The sequence below is a fragment of the Seriola lalandi genome, unplaced genomic scaffold (assembly GCF_002814215.2).
Source record: "Seriola lalandi dorsalis isolate HSWRI2012SDOR001 ecotype SW California unplaced genomic scaffold, Sedor1 jcf7180002053944, whole genome shotgun sequence".
NCBI lineage: Eukaryota > Metazoa > Chordata > Actinopteri > Carangiformes > Carangidae > Seriola > Seriola lalandi.
The window spans coordinates 164,123-182,557 of record NW_019524497.1 but is presented as its reverse complement, the minus strand read 5'-3'; the positions used below and the strand labels follow the sequence as shown (position 1 = coordinate 182,557).

General features: G+C 43.1%; 1 protein-coding gene across 1 annotated transcript in view; it reads left to right on the top strand.

Moving 5' to 3' along the window:
• The first annotated feature begins 5,659 nt into the window (after positions 1-5,659).
• Positions 5,660-18,435, top strand: part of dchs1b (dachsous cadherin-related 1b) — an 84,711-nt gene continuing 71,935 nt past the window's right edge. Inside the window, exon 1 of the mRNA XM_023402562.2 lies at positions 5,660-6,224. The gene's annotated coding sequence lies outside the window, so the exon portion shown is untranslated. The remainder of the gene's footprint in view (positions 6,225-18,435) is intronic.

Genomic DNA, 18,435 nt, shown 5'->3' with positions numbered 1-18,435 from the left:
AACAACAATGTGCTATAGTCCATCTCTGAATACTTTATGGCTTCCACGCCCTGCCTGTGGCACTCAGCCTGAGCTTTATTCCCACTGAAAATGCCTCTGTTTAAAAATGAATCACAAATACATAGTTTCACTTGATTTCACTCCATTTAAAATAAATTACAGTGTGTGTGTATGTGTATGTGTGTATGTGTGTGTGTGTTCATTGTAATGAAAGAACGTGTCACCCAGTTCAGCAGTATTGCTCAGTGTTTTAAGTAGCCTTTTGGGGCCAACAGTGGAGGTCTATGTCACAGAAGGGAACACACATTAGTAGGATCATTGCATTGTCTATTTTTCTTTTCATCAGATTTGTTTAAATTAAAAAAAAAAAACTCACATATTTTCCAGACTTTTCATTAACTGTGAATATAAGGTAACAAGCTGTCTTTGCCCACAAGAGTTACAGAACTATTTTTTGAAAAGGAACCCTAATTAATGACGTGCTGTGATATTTTGGCCATGGGAAAGGAAGGTCTGATTAAGCCACTGCTCTTTCCGTTCTTGGCAGAGTCACCGAGTGGAGCTGTGACCTCATCTCATCCTGTCGCACAGGAAAGGTGGATCAGATAGCAAAGGGGCTGACACCTGCAATGGACACGGGGGTCAAAGTGTGTGTAAGGCCAAGCGAGAGAGAGAGAGAGAGAGACAGAGTTAAGTGGTCAGAAATAAGAAAGTCCATGTATGCATCAGCGCTGGAGATATGAGCTCGTGTGTCAGGAGAGGGACCGAATCCAAGGAGATGAAGTGATAACAGTTGAATGAAATAAGACGTGGTGGAAACAGACACATTAAGCCCCTTTTAGGGATGGAGCTGCCAGGACATATGGAACTAGGATATTGTGTTGCCTGCCAGTCAAAGAACTGTTTCAGACATAATTTTAAAAAGGAATTCGCCCAGAGGAAGATTATTTGTTATGTTACAGTATTCACTGGCTTCTTTTTTTTTTTTTTTTTACTTAAGTGATGAAATCTAAAAATTAGTTTCAGTCCACTGCATATGCAAACATGTCAATTTGGCCAATTTACTGCCTCAGAGACATCACATTGCTGCGGACAACTGTATGTGTGGTTGTGGGAGAGAGAGAGAGAGAGAGAGAGAGAACAGCCAATATAGACAAGCCCCCTCCATTAGCTCCTAACGATGCATTTCCAAATGACCTCGCAGCTACTAGCCGTTAGTAAACCACCTTATTTCTTTGTTGTGTTCATGATGACCATAAGCAGGGTCAGCTCCAAGGTAATTCAGATCGCTACAGAGTATAATATGATCCTGTAACGTCCAGATTAAGCATCTCATATTTTGCACTTTTCCCGTGTTATTTCAGTGTTGATCCAAAAGAAGATATATTTGTGGTTTTAAGTAACAGAAACCATCTCAGTGTAGTTTTACGTCTCCTCTCTAAAGCTTCTCTCTGGAGCTCTAACAACAGGTTGGTGAGCCAATCAGAAGAGAGGATCTGAACCTCTCTTTTGATTGGCTGACTGTTTTTTGAGTGATTGAATAAAAATATAGCAGATTTCGGGTAAACACTCAGAGAAACCAAATCCTGCAAGGTTGAAAGGTGGGCAGGCTTGGGACATGGCTGAGAGCAGTGACTGCTTTGTTGTGACATCACAATTTTACGGCAGGCCCGATGGCTCATTTCAAAGCTCAGTTTCTGAATACAGGCTGTGTGCATTTCTCTGTGGACTGAGCGCTTTGATACTTTCAAAGTATTGCTATAGAACCTAGACCTGCTTTATAGTCAAAGAGGACATGGAAATCTCACTTTATACAATATGGGACCTTTAAGTAATTTCTTGAGAGTCTCTGGGAATTTACAGCTCCGTGACTGATGGTTTAATCAGTTTTGTTATGAATTCATGCAGATGGAATAAATATAAGGCTTATCTATGACTTGACGGAATATAAATCTAGAAGGTGTGCTAAAGGTTTGAAATGTGGAGCGGGGTTATTGTGGTCATGTGGATTTTGAGGTTAGAGGGAGGGAAGGACAAACACAGGCACACAGGAGCCAAATAAATCCTTTGACGGTACTCCATGTTCATGATACATGTTTGTGTGCGTGTACATGTGAGCGTATGTATATGCGCATTTGATAGAGAGGTGGAGAGAGATTTTACGTTTATGAATGTGTGCGGCAGCGATATAAATCTTGCGCTGGTCTCCTCCTTCGTGGGGAGCCCCACCAGAAGTGTCACTCCTCAGCCATCTGCTCCTGGTTAAAGCTGTGTAATTGCTACTCTGTGGCAAGTTTTGACACAGCAAGTTCGATGCCGAATAAATTCGCTCACAAACACAAACATATGCAATGATTTTACACACACGCAACCACACACACACACACACACACACACATACATACAGACAGACAGACAAATGCTCACAAGGACACAGATAAAATTTGAGAGCCTAAGGGACCCTGGGAGCAGGAAAACATTTTTTTTTATTTGTTTGCTTATCTATTTTTTCATTCATTCACTTTGGTTTTAGTGGTTGTTGAGACAAAGATATTTTCCAAACCTTAAAAGAGATGTGTTCATTTTCGATTGACACAGGTTTTTTATGCCGTCAGGTCTTTTCCTGCCAACCAGCCCTTTAGCAAATAAGAGCCCTCATAACTCATGGCCAGCAGGGAGAAAGCTCCATTGACTAGTGGATCATTTTCTACCTCATCTATAAACTGCATCTTCTCATGTTAACCCTTTGGTATGTTATCAGAGAAATGCAAGCGTATCTGAGGCCTTGGGTTCGGTCAGGAGGTGAGACCGGTGGGAGTAGGAGTTGGATTTCACATTGGATCAACTGGAACTGTGATAACAACACAAGACCAGCATTGTAATGTTGCTTCAGACTCTGTTGTTGGCATGTTGCTTGATTATGCTAATAATTTAGAAACCCAGGTGGTATCTTTATGGCTTTATATAGCTGAAAGGAGTAGATGGCTTAAAAGTGGCAAAAGCGGAGATCTCAAAATACAGGGCACAAACAAATTTAACTTAGATTGCTCTTCTCTACTACAGTTGTCACTGTGTGTGACTCCAAAGTTCATATTCCCAATTTATGACAAAACCAAGCACGTTCTGGTTAGTGAGAAGGATTTAAACTATAGTTAAGTACTACACAGGTTACACAAAATATCTGCTCAGTTAAGGGTAATAGATATTATTAGTTAATGTATGTTAACCTTTTTAATTTTAGGAAAACAGTAACTGCCTTTCCATCCTCTTTTTCTTTGTTGCTCCCCTGGGATTTGATTTTATACTTTGTGAATTTTAAGAGTTAGCACATGACACTAATGCTGCCATGGCTGGTGGTTCAATCCCCAAGTGACCACTGTCACAATATGGGACAACAGGGACATAATGCTTGTTTTTCAAAGGTCATTGCTGTCTACATTCTTTTTTTCTTTTTTTTTTGATGAAAAAAATGGGCCTCCTGTAGAGTTAAATGAGGCTGAGTCCGTCATGTCTGGTCATCACGTCACAGTCAGTTTGGGTAAATATATACACTCACAAGTAAAAGTGTTTATGCACCATTTCCCATAGCAGTGACTGCGACATACACACTAACTGTCCCCCCCCCCCCGTGTTCACACCTCCCACATCCACACCGTCTTTCCCTCCTCCAACACACATCTCCTCCCTTGCTCTGCAGCCACGCAGGTGGATACTTGACCTTAAATCTGGGGTGATGCATAGCTCCCATCTTGCTGACGCTAGCAACCCAAAGGATGTGTGTGTGTGTGTGTGTGTGTGTGTGTGTGTGTGTAAGTGTGTGTGTAAGTGGGTGTGTAAGTGGGTGTGCGTGAGTGTCTGTGTGTGTCTGAACGTCAGCCCAGCCTCCTCAGCTACTTCCTCTCTCTGGTTGTCTGGTCTGCCTGAAGCTTTTACATCCAGATATTTAAAACTTGTTGTAAATTAATACCTTCAATGTAACGGCAGTATTAGGGTTATTTTTGAATTATTCTAATATGCCTGTATTTTACCTAATAGTTGCCAATATATCACAGTAAAAGACCTCTGATGAAAAGCAAGTTTTTAACCTTGTTAACATGTCCATATGATGGTTTTTATATAATACAAGACATATTATGAGCGAAATAAGCAGTCAACGTCATGACTGAGTATTTCCACCTTGGAACTGCAGTGAACCAATGACAGTCTCATAAAAACACATTCAGACAGCCAGGGATTCATACGTCATAAAACCTTAGAAACCAATCCGTCAACTTGCGGGGACGGGGGAGGCGGGGTTAAATAAATCTGAAACCTTGTTGATACAGAGAGCGAGAATTTGCATTAGGACAACTAAGACTGTGTCTGCTACTGCCTGTTGCAAGCTAACAAACAGCATCAACAAATAAAAGATGCTAACTACGCTAACCGTTCTGCTATGTCTGCAAGTTTGCCGATTTTGGTGCACAACAGTTTACGCAGTGCTCTTTCACCGGTCACCGAAACCATCTCAGTACAGAGCAAGAGTTTGCATTAACACAGCCACTACACTGTGTCAACCACTGCCAGTTACAAGCTAACAAACAACAGAACCAATTAACTAGGCTTACCTTTCTCATGAGTCTTTTAATCGCTGATTTTGGTGCACAAGAAACTCCTCAAAAACTCCTCAGTCTGGTTCTGACTGAGCCTCAAACATGTGGCTGAGTCTCTCCAATGTTTCTTCTGCCAATCATATTGATACTCTCTGCTCTTTCACCTGTCAGGTAGTGCAAGCAGCGGTGGTGGGCGGGGCATAAGACCGGATCCAGATTTCTCAATGAGGAAGTAAGTGTTGATGTGCTTACAGACCCGGTTTTTGATTATAATTTTTTTTCATTTTTTATGTGCGAAAACCATGTTAAACAAAATATTATACCATAGCAGTGTATTTTATCGTTTAAAATTTGTCTGCAGAGGAACTTTAAATCACCTGTGTAAAAAAAAGAATTAGATAGGCCTGTGTGTTGACAAACTTTATGCACAAAAGTGTTATTCATCTTACACAATTATGGCCATTTTCATTCAAATTTCATTAAACAATAGGCTATACCTATACTTTTTTCCCCTGCATACTTAAATTTAAAATCTAAATGTTATGCACTGTGGGTATAAAAATACATAATTTATCTTCAGAGTTAGTATAAACCTTACATCCAAATATGATTATTATTCTGATGATTTTTTTTAATAGACATGAAATTGTGAGATAAAATATATAAATTCTTTAAATGTTTATAGAATTATCTACGCTGGTGTGATCAATATCGTATCACAATATTGAGAGTCCACGAAGAAGGAGATGATTAATTATGTTGCTAATGAGTCACATTCATGCATAATGCGCCATGCTGACTTAAACTCCTCTTTTGATCGTGCATGGCGCGCTCCTTTGTCTTGACTTTACTTCCACTGAGCGGAGCTGGGGGGCACCAGAGTCTGCTCTCCAGCCTCCTCTCTCCGCTCACAGCCTACTGTATTCCACAGCCTCCCTCTCCTCTGTCCCCCCTTTTGTGTAGCTACCCGAATAAATTAGCAGCCCAAGTCAGTGAAGGGAGGAGGTGGCGGAGGAGGAGGAGGGTATGGAGAGGAGTGGGGGGGGGGGCTGGGCCTTGTGGCGGAGGAGTCGGCTTTCAGTCTGTGAGGTGCACGGTGCCCCGAAGCGGCGGCTCTGTCTTTAGCACACACACATACATACACACACATACACACACAGGCTGTGTCTGAGTGACTGGATGCTGAGAGAAGGAGAAAGAGAGGAGAGGAGCGTTTAAGATCAGCGACAGGCAGGGCAGAGCACTGCAGGGCAGGAGACGGCTCTTTTTCTCCCGCAGACAGCAAAGACACCATTGAGCTTTCCAGCTGATCCAGACGCGCTCACCTGACACGGGGAACGAGGACGCAGGAAGACCATTCACTGGAAGGAGTAATCTGGTGTCTAGTGCCGGTCTACTGGATTAGAAAATCTGTGGAATTGACTCAACTGTCATTTTTTTGTGGATATTATGTAAAAACAAACAAACAAAAAGCCCCAGTCCAGCTGGCCAGCGGGGCTCCGTTCAACATTTTGTCCTGGTGGCTTGTCTGTCTTTGAGGGGGGGAATTGGAAAACCGTTTGCATACTAATCAGGTTTTTGGAGGGGATATCTACAGCGCACATCCAGAGCAGCGGACTGGGTCAGATGAATGTAAGTGACAGCTCCTTTTTCTTCTCATCTCTCTGTGTGTTCACGTCCACTGATGCCTCTGATCGTGTAAACGCAGAAACGTACAGAAATGAGCTCCCGCTGGGTGGAAGCTTCTGGTTCTCCACGTTAGAGGGGTGCACCCTGCATCTGCACCTTGCATGCATGAGCTGGTAGCTGGCCGGGCTATACTGTGATATGTGGGAGACCATACTGGAGGAGACTACAATAGCATTAAAAGATAAATGAATCATGGTGGTGATGCAGCATAGCCTCATGTTGATTATTGATTACCGTTCACAGCTAAAAAGCTAAAAAGCCAGGTTGGGGAAAAAAAAGGGAAAAGAGTGGATTCCCATTTAAATTCTATGCTAAACACGAAAGGGATGTTAGTCTAATAGGCCAGTATATAGGCATATTATGACTTATGGAACTATTTTATAACAGCAAGTCAGTGATTTCTTCCCCAGGGTTTGGAAACTTAGAGCAAATACACTTTGTTTTGGAGGGAGGACAGAACCACTAAAAGGGAAACACCATCATGAAGTGCACAAAGTGGGCCAGCACATTTTGAACTATTTCCTGGAGAGACCAACTGATGTGACAGTGTGGGTTTTTTTTTTCTAGAATGAATGCAAGGCATGAAGTACTGCTGTGTGTGTGCCTATGAGCAAGGCACTTGGACCATTATAGCTACAGCTGATGGTTTCCTCTTTACTGTATGATTAAGAAAACAGAACAGAGAGATCGCAGAGGGACTATCCCTGTAGAAGGGCCAAGAAGGATTTTGGGTAGTTTTGCTATTCAGCAAATAGATTCTGACACAGCTATATGGTTTTTCTAACACGAGGTGTATTTATAGCCGCCACTTCTGTCTGTATATGTTTACATGGCCAGAATCTAAAAATGGGAACCCAGGGGCATATTTAAGCACCTCGCCACAATAGTTATTCTAGTCATATCTGGTGTCGGCTGTCGTCCACAGCTCCTGGTTTTCTGCTGTAAGGAGGGATACGGATCTTTGCATTATTACACTATCCACTTACATGGTCCCGCGTGCTCCAGCTCTGCAGTATATACTATACCGGCCTCAGCAGCCTCAGCAGCCTCAGCAGCCTCAGCCTTTGGTTTGCATACAACCAGTAAGAGTTTGGTTTCTTGCAGAGTGATGAGGCGTGCAGCAAGACGTTCTCTAACAGGAACCATATGGATATCTGTTGGTGCGCCTGCAACTGAGTAGAGCTCATGTTTGTACAAACAACTTATAATTACTCACATCAGCTGCGTATAGGAGCAGGTTCTCCATTACAGAAGCAGGACTAATAAACCAAGGATACTTTCACAGTTGTGGCAATAAAAACATTTTGTCATATTTAGATATTTATATTGGATTAATTCATGAAGTTTTTAGAGGATAAAGAATGGACTGAGCCAAGACTAGAAGTTAATCTGATGTTGGGATGGCCAGATTGGAGTGTGACAGCTGGGGTGTCCAGCTTGACCTCTGACCTCCCTGTGAAAGGATCTGTTTATTCATCTTCATTTATTAGTCAATAAGTGCTGTGATGATAAATGTTGCTATTGCCATTTTTTGCTTGTGTTTTTTTAACATTGTCAATAACAAACGTGCCAAGGCAGAGAGGACTGTTCATTCAGTTCACTGCCGAGTCTTTTTGCCAAGCTTATCAACAAAGTAAACAGTGTGCTGTTAACCTCGCACTTCAAGTGGTTCTATGCAGCTGAATGGATGAGCATGTTACTGACTCAGGGGTCAGGCGCTTGATTCTCACCATGGCCGCGCTCAAAACACTTGCACCTCTTAGAAAATAGCATCTGCTGAATGACTTTATATTGGGGGAGGTGACTGAATAATACCCATTACCCCCCAACCCCCATTCCCTTTATTGTACATCATCTTATTTGGGGGTGTATGTTGGCGTCACTTTTGGCTTTGTTTCTGCATCGCATTCTTCCATTCATGAATCATGAAAACCTACATCAGATATTCTTAAATCTCAGCTTCAAGCTTCCATCAATTTTGTGTGTTTTTTTTTTTTTTTTTTTTTTTTTTTTTTTTTTTTTTTTTTTTTTTTCACGATGAAATATAAAACCACCATCCACAGTCTTCTGGGACTTTTTTGTTGTTTATTCTAATGGTATTACTGTAGGGAATGTCCAAGCTGACGCTTTATTCGTTTGCAAATCTCAAGCAATCTTGAGAGTTTACTGTAAACTCTGCAGATACACAGTGTAATCAAATTGCGCAGTCGCCACCCACATTGACACTGAAATTCTGCTTGTAGTGTATACACCGTTGTCCGCTCTGTGGCTCCCGCAAAACCCACAAGAGAGGAAAAATTTGTCTTTTTCAGTCACGTTATATTATGTGCTTATATGATTTTTATCCTGTAACTGCCTCATGACAGAGTTAGATGTATGACTCTGAATTGTTAATTACGAACGCAAAGGCACTACAAGGGAAATACAAAGTAAAGGCTTTTTGTGTAATATCATAGAGTAATCACAGAGCGCTGCCAGCAGACAAAGAGGGTGAGGGGAAAAAAACAGAAAGCATCTTCCCACCCAAATGTTGCAGCTCAAAGAAAAATCTCTCTAATTGTATCCCAGAACTGTTTCTTCCTGGGTTTTGTTTCTTATGCATGGGAAATCGCCGTCTGAGTACAAATATCGGAAAGTGACTCACAGACCCCCCCCCCACCCCCCTTCCCTCTCTCAGTCTCACACACACGAGCATACACACAACACACACTCCTCCACAAGCCTAACTTTACCTCACTCAGTTATATTCCTAACCATGACCTGTACCCCAGCCCAACCCAAATCCTAACACCAACTACTTTAAATGCTAAATGAACACCTTCAAAATTAAGAGCGGCAAAGGGACTCACAAGTGTAGAAATGCAACGCACGCACTCCCCGCAGTGTTGAATGGCTAGCAGATGACAGCCAACTAAAAAACTCAAGTAACATAAATAAGATTGTTTTCCTCTTCCCTGGCTCCACAAGTAGCTAGTGGAAATATTTACCTTAGCTCCATCTTTCACTCACTGCTCGCTGTCGATGCCTGGGATCCGTGTCGGTGTTTTTATTTACCTCCCAGACCACCATCAGAGACATGAAGTAAACCAAATAGTCAATATTGAGGGGGGGATTTCATTGGATTTCAGTTTATAAGTCAGCATGTAAACTGTAACCGGTGCTCCGGCGCAGCGGTGCGTGAGGGAGTAGCTTCGGTTTCCTGGAAAGCCACTTGTATTTTGCATCATCCATCCACAGGAAGGCCTGGCAGTTATTAATAGCTTTAGTAGTAGAGTCAGAGAATAAGATTCCCATTGATAAGGAATCCCCTCCTTTTCCTGATTGCTCCACATTTCATTAACTTCACCCTGAGGGGGGTCTCTCGGTTACCATGACAGCCGCAATCACCGAGTCTGCCATCTTGCTGTGATTATAATCGTGAAATTTAATTACACCACTGTAAAATTTGAGTTGTGTGTGTGCTTACATGCAGGGAAAGTGGCACCTAAATTCACACTGATATTAAAATGCAGCTGTGTCAGGTTGGTTTTTCAGTGATATACTGCATGTAGCAGAGCTTTTTAGCATCCCCAGAATTCCTCCTTTCTGAGCAGTTACCATCCTTGCTTTTCTTTTTTTTCCTTCATTCCTGCTGGAGCCACATGAGGAGATAATGTTTGAGTTATGAGGCACAATGTCATACTTTGAAATGTGTGGTCATAGAAACATGTTTATGTTAAATAAATTCTAGCAGACCCTGATACATAATCATCCAAAGTCATACCTCATCTTTTAGCTCGGGCTGAAGCCTTCCCCTTGAGGAATTACACATCTCAACTTCTCATGTACGGTATGAAGAGCCATGTATCTGCGGCTCTGGAGAAGATATTACCGTATGATTGACTCGCCCAATCAAAGAAAATGACTGGACTCTGCTGTCAGACGCAGAGTGATTGACTGGCTGGAGCTCTGAGTCGGTGGAATTCCAATTTTTGTTTGTTCCGAGGCCCAGTTCTGAAGTAACCGCCTTCATCGTTATTCATGGTCTTTATCCAGGCAGTAGGGATCCTGATAGTGTAATGATCAGGTCAGCTGGATGGAAAAGACTACAGACACGGGCCAAATTTTAAAGAAAGACATCATTACAGTGCATGACAATAGGTACAGGCTGTAAGGCTGCTGGGAGACTCAAATGGCTCAAAGTTGCTGCAGTGTAATCTTCAAATTTAACAACAAATGTTGATCCAAACTGGCCAGGCCAGGCCAGGCCAGGCCAGGCCAGGCCAGGCCAGGCCAGGTCCTTTAGCAGGCTCATGATTAAGATGTGGGATAACGATGGCTGGAAACGGGGGTTGTAATATTCCTGGAGGAAGCTGCAGATGGAAGTCCTCTAAAGCCTGGTGTTGTCTCGAGTTTCTCCCCCCTCCCCTCCCCATCCTGTGCTTCTCCACCGTGGGTTGGACCTGTGACACTGGCTCCCGAGTGCCAAAGTGTGGCTAGATCGTTGGAACTCTGGCTTTCTCGTTATTGCAGTGGAAGCGTGTCTGTTTCTCTCGCATGGAACGTGTGCACGCGAGCGAATGTGTGGCCTGTGCTGTTGATAGAGATATGTCAGTAGGGCTGCAACTAATGACTGTTTCCAACGGCGATTAATCTCTCAGTTCGTTTCTTGACTAATAGATGAACTGTTTCGACTATAAAATGTCAAAAATGAGTGAAAAATGTTCCTTATAATTTCCCAAACCCCAGCCCAAACTCCAACTTATTCCATGTACAACTACATAAAACGCAGTACATCTTCATATTTGCAAAGCTAGAACCAGCAGGTGTTTGTCCTTTATGCTTGAGAAACGTATTAATTATTGCTGATTAATTTTCAATGGATCGACTAATGGTTTCTGTTCTTTCAGATGTCAGCAGGGACATTCCTGCTCAGATCTTTTTTTTTTTCCTTTCTTTTTTTTCTCCCCCCCCCATTGAGGAGATGACTGGCACAGGCATATGTGTGCCGTACATGCTCACGTTTCTGAATGAAGTGATGTATTAATTCCATTACTCACATTGAGATATAAATGTGGGAAAATGCTCCGAGCAAAAAAGATGAATGAAATGCGGTAACTCCTGCCCATCTGGGCGCTTGATGGATGAGAAGGGTCTAAGCTCTAAAAGGCGAGCGGAGGGAGGAAGAGAGAGACTGTCTGTGTAGCGTCTCATGTGTTTTTAATGAAGTAAGCGAGATGATCTGAGCTTCTGGTAACTTCAAACACTCGCGTAGAGAGCTGAGAGCTGCATGTAGGGCACCGCGGCTCAGGTAGAGCAACGTGTTATGCAAGTTAAGGGATTCAGAGGCTGGATGTGTGTGGGTGGTGTGAGACAAAAGAGTGTGTTGGGGGGGGAGTTGGCAAGAAGAAAGTTTTTCTTCTTTATATCTTACAGACTGAAAGAAGTGACCTTTACTCACATCCAAAAAATTATTCTGTGTGTCAGAGGATCAAAGTGCCGTTGATCAGAGGTACATTTTTTATTTGGCACTTTAAAACCCATCTATCACATCTCCTTTTTCTTTTTTTTTTATCATGCTTTCATTTGATTGTTATTAACTGATGAGTGTTGACGTTGTGTTTGACTCTGTAGAACAAATTAAAACAAAGACAGACAGACTTAATTCCCCAGGCTTACCACAAGAAATATAATGGTGTAACATGATACAAAGGCATTCTCCCGGAGAACAGCTGTCGGCGCGCCACTAACCCCGAGAGTTGATGGAGAATTTAATAACTAATAAGCCGAGTCACTGTCCTATATTCTGGAGCTGGAGATGAGTAATTACAGATTCTTGATAGTCTCTCAAATCTGTCAGCCAAAAAAAAAACCGAAGTCCCAGTATCTCCCGCTGAAATCAAGCCTGTAGTGTTTCTCTTAGGAAGATACCAAACTCTTTCCAGCCCAGAAAGGAATTGTTCTGTCAGCTGGCAAACTCTTCAACAAAACATTTGATCACTTTGATTAATATTTATGTGTTTTATGAAACAATAACATGACCTGATACAGCTTTATGCCAGTTTTGCTGTCAGGCCACGTCGTTTAAGTGTGTTCTTGCCTGGATGTGTGTGTGTGTGTGTGTGTGTGTGTGTGTGTGTTTAAGTTACAAAGATGGATCTTTGGTTTCTCTTCTCCCGGCCCTGTTGTGGCTATCAGCTGAGTGTTTTGTCTTTGAACTTTTCCTCTGTTAGATCATTAACGAACACTGCGACTCTTCTGTGATTCTCTTTGTGTGTGTGTGTGTGTGTGTGTGTGTGTGTGTGTTGTGTCATCACATTGTGGGGATAAAAAAAAAAAAAAGTCTCTTCTTACTGCCCCACGTGGGGACTCAACTCCCATATGGGAACCAAAATCCAGTCCCCACAGAGTTAAACATTCACTTTAGAGTTTTAGGTGTAGAGTTATGGCCGGGTTAAGGCTGGGGTAAAGGTTGGAGTTAGGCATTTAAGGTTAGGATAACCCTCCAGGGAATTAATGTAAGTCAATACACTGTCAACACTGACAAGTGTAAGTGTTGCAAAACCGTGAAGAGACACCAAACAAGTAATTTGATAAATATGGCTTTTGAGATTTCATTTAACAATGTGACTATTTGCCTACATCTATTAACATCCGAACAGAGCGAGTTCTCACTTATACCAAATACCAAAATACTAACTAATAATGACCATAAATGTTATGTCTGCAGTACATTTTAGAACAATATGGAGCCAAATGGATCCATTAAGTACTCGTTTGCACATTTCCACCATCAACACCGACAAAAGAATATTTCCTCATGTTTAATGGCTTCCAGTTAATGTTCTGGTTTTCACTACCGAGGATTGAAAGACAGACCCCCGAAGTCAAACCATGAATAGAGGAATAGTTTGTTTGAGCCACTACAAGGGTATTTATCTCAGTTTCACCAGTGAGGTAATGATGTTTGACAGAGAGGCACGGACATGGTTCGGGCTCGACAGCTCGCCCTTTTGGGACATTAAACACGGTCTGATGGGGAGGGGCGATGAGTGATGGTAGATGGCAGCTGCTGCTTCACCTTCAGGGGACGTATCGCCACGCCATCCTTTTTGTTTTGTTGTATTATCTCGCTCTTTGTTGTACTGACGTTCTTTGAATTCCTATCTGCTTTCTCTATTTCTGTTTCTCTTAAAAATGAAAGTTCACACACTCACACACACACACGAACACACATAATCATCAGAGACACAAAAGTCACTGCACATTGACTTGGCAGCATGAGCATGGCCTTGGAGGTTAAGAGGTCAGTGAATCACCTCCGGCCGTGTTTTCACTTGCCCTGTGATGGGTCCAGAGGGTACATTATTTATGTGTGTGTTCCACAACTCATCCAGAGTTTAAGTTTAACTACATGTTTCTGTCTCTTGTCTTAAGGAAACCTAATACAGAATCAAACTTTCCAGTAGTTCCACGTCTTCCCTCTGCTCCTCCCATCCATCCATCCCTCCCTGTGTTGTTCTCCGTCTCCCTCTGGCCTGGCGGGCAGCAAAAAATCTGGGACGTTTTGTCACAGGGGACCCGGTGCAGTTTGTAAGAGTGCGTGACTATTCCAGCTTGACAGCCACTGTGTGGGTAAATAAACAAATCTGAGTCATCGCACCAGCTTTGAATTGTTATGCTGCTGCTGCGACAGGGTTTCAGAGTCTTCTTGCAGTTGTTTTCCCCCAGCTAATATCCCCATGGATTCAAGACGGAGTGTTAGCGGAGAGACACGAAAAATTAAAGTGTGGTCTTACAGTTCTGTTGCAGCAGCATGGTGAATTGGGACTGAGCTGTTAACTTAAATCAGTCATGATAGTGCTACACTGTATAAATTAGTTAAATATAGTCTATAGCTCAATACACAAATGAATTAAGTTGCACAACGACTGCGAGGAGCGCACGGGAACAGCTGATGGTTTTCTTGAATGCTAGGAATGGGATATGAGATACCAGAAATTATTTTATTGAAAAATAGCGCTGACCCCAAAATGAGGACGCACACTGTGCGACCAGGACTGGTCTTTTATGATGGCGAATGAAAGAAAACTTAAACAACACGTCAGCACTTTAACCTCGTTCTCATCGCATCGTTTCCCATCCAAATGAGAGTGTGGAGCCAAACCATGAAAAAAAATCTCACGTTCCAGATACCTTTTTTGGATTGGAACACAAAAAAAAATTGCTGACATGCAATCATCATTAACTTCCTTGATCAGAGAGTAATATGAGTGTCTTCCATTTTCTTCTTTTGGATTCGAGCTGTTTTCGACGCCGCGGAATAGAAAAATAGAAGAAGAAAAAAACTGTAATATGAAAACAAAGTGTGGACCTGAGCCTCAGACTTTTGGTCTCGGTAGGCTCCTGGCACAGACACTCGCTCTCACTGTGAACTGACTTGTCTCTGCAATGACGTGGTCCCCCCCCCACCCCCACCCCAACACACACACACACACACACACACACACACTCACGTACACACACACTTTCTGCAGCCTCACTGATGTCACTGACATGGACGTTTATGTAGGAAATAAGTAATAAAATAAAACCCCAGAGCAGCATTTGGTGGACAGAATTAAAAACAAAAGCTTTCACAGAGTTGAGGTAAACTGGGAAAAATGTTACAGCTCGGTTCCTCTTTGACCAGAGTTAATAATCACAGGTATAGTCCTGAATTAGATAAGAAATATGACCAGATTTTGAAAAACGATGCATTATAAGGCATTTGGGTGGAATTTGAACCTAAGATCAGTTTTACCGACCTGTTACAGATGTGTTTGTGGCTGGATGAGTTGTCACTCTGTGTCAGATCAGCCATTCGAGCCACGGGGAAGAGCAGCGAAGGAATCGGTCCTCCCTTCCTCATAATTAATTCAAACTTACTTAGATTCTACCAGTCTCTGCAAACCAGATTGGTTGGGTTTCACGGGTTGTGAGAGCTTTTACGTCTGCTGGTTGACACAGTCATGAACTCTCTCTGCGTGTAGTTAGCATTAATATTGATTGAGCTTTGGTGCAGCACGTGCATGTATATTTCAGTGAGTGTGTAACCGTCCAGACAGTGGTCGTCTGGCTGTCTGAGGGGCTGGTGCTGTGACACTTCAGATACTTCAGCATCACCGGATCGGGGTCGATTCGGTTTTAATTGAGTCAGTTAAGGCAATAAATTGAAACTGATATCCACTTTTAGCGTAGACTCTTAAATTGATGAAAAAGTAAAAGAGGAACTGAGGAAACAGATGTATATGTGCATATATGGGGACTCAAATATACACACCGACAACACACAGGCATATGCTCACTGCGCTGGTGACAGCTGGGGTTAGAAGTGGGACGTCTATATCCAGAGATCTGGGGAAAGGCAACTCAAGGGGAGACAGGGGTCATAGTTGTCGTCCCCCTAAACACACACAACCCAAACGACATGAAAACTGAGATGCAAAGCATTCCTCTATCCTCTAACCCCCACCAGGACTGTCGCCGTCCCTCCCTCCCTCTTCACACAAAGCCTTTTTACCGCTGCAGACCGCTGCAGCCTGTTTCACCACAACCTGCCCTAACCCTTTTAATTCTCAGTCATTTAAAGATTTGGCGCTGCCCCAGCCACTCTGTAATTATACATTTGTTGAGAAGGATTTTTTTTTTTACACTTCTAAATCACGTCAGCAGTCTATTATCTCAGCAGCATATAGAGCACATGCATGACACGGATTGCAAGAGAACTGTTGCAAGGTGTGAAAATTCCTCCAGAGATGTGATTTTTGCAGTTGGGAGTCTTGAATATGCAATATGTGAGGTTGCATCCAGTGTCTGCCTCTGCGTGTGTCATTTTGACAGGCTCACCCTTCCCCCTCCCTGTCTGACTTTACTGTCAATCACAGCATCGGGCCAGTCTTTGCTCTGGGTGACACAGAGGCAGTTGCAGGGCTGAATGAGCGGCTGCCGACTACCTACAGGCAATGCCAGACCTCTCAGCTGCTGAGGAACTAGTTGAAAGCAACCATGTGCTGTTCCATCAAAACGTAAGAAACATAGTTGAGATAGAGGCGGTATGGAGTATCCTTTTTTTCTTTTTCTTTTTTTTTCTTTAAACTTGGAACTTCGTGACTTTGGGTCCTGTTTAGCTTGGCCACGGGTAGCTATGGCGTGCCCAACTAGATCTGCAAAATCCATTAGAGGGGATGGAGTGAGGGAAGGTGGGAGGAGGGGACATGGGAGGGATAGGGAGATAGAGGGGCCTGTTAAGAATTGGCACTGCATGAGGAAAAGCTATTCCTCACAACTGCGATACGACAGCATAAACACACTCACACGCATCCTCACACACACACACACACACACACACATGCGCGCGCTCTGCTACTACTTTAAATGGTCACATCCTATAGAAAACACTATGGTTTCCTATTATATGGTAACAGCACTTAAGAGCGGAGGCCCATGTATTTGAGGCTTTGAGGCTTGTGCACAGCAGAGGCAGATTATGGGGGTGCAATGCCAGATATAATGTGGCTGAGACTGCATGGAGCCCTCTGGGTCCGTCCTGCCTGTCAATGTGGTCGCACAGAGATGATGTCACTTTTTGCGTGCACATATGTTGTGCAGGCGTACAAAGACACAGATGTAGAAAAAAGCCATGTAACCAGAAAGACAGGTTGAAACCTGTTGTTTTGATTTCTTCTGTGTGGGTTTCTTGCATTTAAGATGAAATTAGATTCACACACTTGATTTATTTCAACTACTAGAAACATAATTTGTCACAATTAGCAGAATGTTACAAAGCGTGCCACTAGAGGGAGCGTCTTTTTTACTCCACTGACCATCTGTTAAAGCCAGTATCCTTTCAACATGAGCTATGTTCTAGCCCTTGCTCTCTCTCTCCATTCCTCATCAGCTCGTGTTATCCAGGACAAACACAAGTGCGTTGCACTACACGTCGAAAAGGGAGATGATGTCATGGGCCGACTGCTCATTGACAGTGACAGATCACAGCCGTGAGATCAGTTCATCAATATAACCTTTCACTGACACTCGACTGAAGCAACGAGCGAGCGAGGACACACACGTACGCGCTCACACACTTTGGAATACACCCTCTCCGACTTCACCTACACGGCTCAGTGGTCCTTAAGGACAATAAGGCCGTCAAGCCAAATCAAACTATAATCACGCCTCAGACTGTAACTTCTTCTATTGTGTCCTAAAATCCACTCTTTCCATTTCTCTGCTTTGTTCTTTTTCGCTCTCAATGGCTTCATTATGGTCCTGAACCCTGGGCTCATGTAGTCCGAACGGGATCTCAAAAGGGCCGAGCTCAGACTCTGAAAATCCCCTTTCAGCGGAAGAAGGTCTTCTTTTCATCATCACACCCTTAATTATCTCTTCCAGGCCTCTTCTTTTAACTCCTCTCCCTCTCCTCTTTTCCTGCGGCTCTATTTGAAGATAGCCCCGTAGACAAACGCTCGCAACTGCGCAGCAAGCACAACAAAAGAAGGGTGTGTACGCCAGCCTGTGCTCAGTCTTAGCTCTGCTTCCCTCTTTGTGTAGGAGTGCAGCAACTGTCCAGAGCAGCCGTCTGGACCAGATGTAGAGGTCAGTGACTGTACCAGAGGGCCCAGTATCCGTGTCCCTCTCCCTGTCCCAGTGGAACTATAGACTTTATTAATCTCCCCTCCTCAGAGGCCTCGGAAACTACCGCAGGAGGTCAGGGTCAGCAGACAGACTGTTGGGTTGGATGATTGCAGTAGGATTCATTAGATATAAAATGATATTTTTAAAATCTGCCTTGTGTTATGAAAGTGGCGTTATCTCAGTAGAATCAATGCATATGAGCAAGTGTCATCTACTAGAAAGAGAGGTAGTTTTAATCCTCGTACTGTATAAGGGGTAGTAATATGTCTGTCTATCAATCTGCAAGAGGAAGGTCAGTCTATGCTGTTTTTTTTTTGTTTTTTTTTACCTGAGTGTGAATGCTTCAATTCAATGTATGTGCAAATACTGTAGCCGGCAGCAGCCTGGTTTTCTCTCTAGAGGTGGCAGACATTCCTAAAGTTAACTGTCCGGATTATACATGCACTGTGGGAGTGATTGTCTGGGTGAATATGGCTGGACAGCAAGGGCCAACACCCTC